This window comes from Centruroides vittatus, unplaced genomic scaffold (genome assembly GCF_030686945.1).
Source record: "Centruroides vittatus isolate TY-2023 unplaced genomic scaffold, ASM3068694v2 contig_799, whole genome shotgun sequence".
Classification (NCBI taxonomy): domain Eukaryota; kingdom Metazoa; phylum Arthropoda; class Arachnida; order Scorpiones; family Buthidae; genus Centruroides; species Centruroides vittatus.
In genome coordinates this window covers 2,169,877-2,171,818 of record NW_027122516.1, presented here as the reverse complement: position 1 = coordinate 2,171,818, position 1,942 = coordinate 2,169,877, and positions in this window count along the sequence as shown.

The window sequence follows — 1,942 nt, the reverse complement described above, 5'->3', positions numbered from 1 at the left end:
TTTTAATCCATTTTTCATCAACCACAGAAGTAACAGCTAAAAATACATGAAGATAAACTTCACGAAAAAACAAACAGTAAGTAGAAAATTCACATGGTTAAAACGATATCAACGTCAGCCTTTCTATGGAGGATCTGACGTTTTCACATTAAAAACGGAAGTGTAATTTTCTTACCATACCATCAAGTCCTTAACATATTTATAACTGGTCTGGCCCTCTAGTGGTGGTTCTGAGTGGTTGATATCGTTTTAACCATGTGAATTTTCTACTTACTGTTTGTTTTTTCGTGAAGTTTATCTTCATGTATTTTTAGCTGTTACTTCTGTGGTTGGTGAAAAATGGATTAAAACATAGACTTGAAAATGTATATTTTCTTCATTGTCTTAACTTCGAAATAGAAGATATCCAGAGTTATGTAACGAAATATTTTTAAAATTAACATGATTCCAAATGTTATCTTTTGCATATAATGAGAAATGCTCATTCTTTGCTTTATATATAAAATAAATTATATATTAGTTACTCATCTTCTAGAAATAGATAAATAATTCTTTCATTAAATATGATAAGTTTCAATAAAACGTTTCGTAAATCATTTTAAAATATCGTAAAAAAATATTAAAATATACGCGAATACGAATATAACAATTAACTAAACAATAACATTAATGCCCGATACATTTATTCTAACCTACACCCCATCAATGCCATAAGATATCGGGCTAGATAAAGGCTATATTATTATTTAATTACGAAATAATTTAATACTAGAGTTAGATGCTATTTCTTAGTAACTTTAATAATTATAGTTTAATGTTCAGCATTAATAAAAGTTACCAAAATGATTCATTTACTGTGTTTTTGTTATTTCTTACGCAGGAAAACTGTTTTTAGGTATTCGGTATTCGGCCGAATAGTGATTTAAATATTCGGTATTCGGCCGAATAGTGAAAAATATGCCGAATAGGCCGAATATCGGGTAGTAACCGAATATTCGTTACATCACTATCAAAAATGTAAAAAATATTAAGGGAGTCATTTTTTGACCGATCGCCATACTTTTTTCTGTTATATATAACAGCAGGTAAAGTAAAAGCTTTAGTAACACTTACCTAAATATCTTTAAATAAACATTACTAAATACACAGATTAACCTATAAAAAAGAAAACACAGTGGCAATTTCTAGTACTTTCCAGTCCGAAACGGTTCCTTTCTGATGTACCCAATTTTCTGATGTACCCAATTTTAACTCAGAAACGTTCGAAATTAGAATCTTTGGAATAGAAGGTACCAATGCATATTTGTCCTTTGCTGATGCGCCACGAATGTTGCGTGAAAAACCCCCAACAGAATATTTCTGATAAATTGCTCCAATCGAACGAGAATAGAAAACTCGTAAGAACACCAACAATTATTTTATTATGACATCGTCACAATGCCGGGCTGCAATTTTTTATTGCATTTTTAATTTATTTAATTTAAAATATATGCTCTCCACCTCAAATTAGTAGTGGCTTACCCCTGTACATCATACTTTCCTGCTAGCTATAGAGTCGTGCCTATTATCTAACCCCTTTTACGAAGAAAGATTTGAACTGAAATAACTTGATTTCTCATTTAAAGAATACACTTAATCTGGGCCTCCTAACACGGACAAGTGAGATTTCCAAATCTGGTCTCTTTTATCTTCGTAAATCTGTTCTTAACATTAAGGAAAGACAGGCAGTAGAAATTTATAGGTATACAATGTTTTCAAATTGCAGCCCAATGAATACTAGAAATGTCCAGTGATTCATCTTGTTTAATATTTTAGATATATTTTTTGTAATTTCGTGTTAAAATTATATTATCAAGTTTAACGAAAACACTTCTTTCAGGATAAAGTGACTTTTGTGTAAAAATATTATTTAATATATTATAATAATTATATTACAGAAACT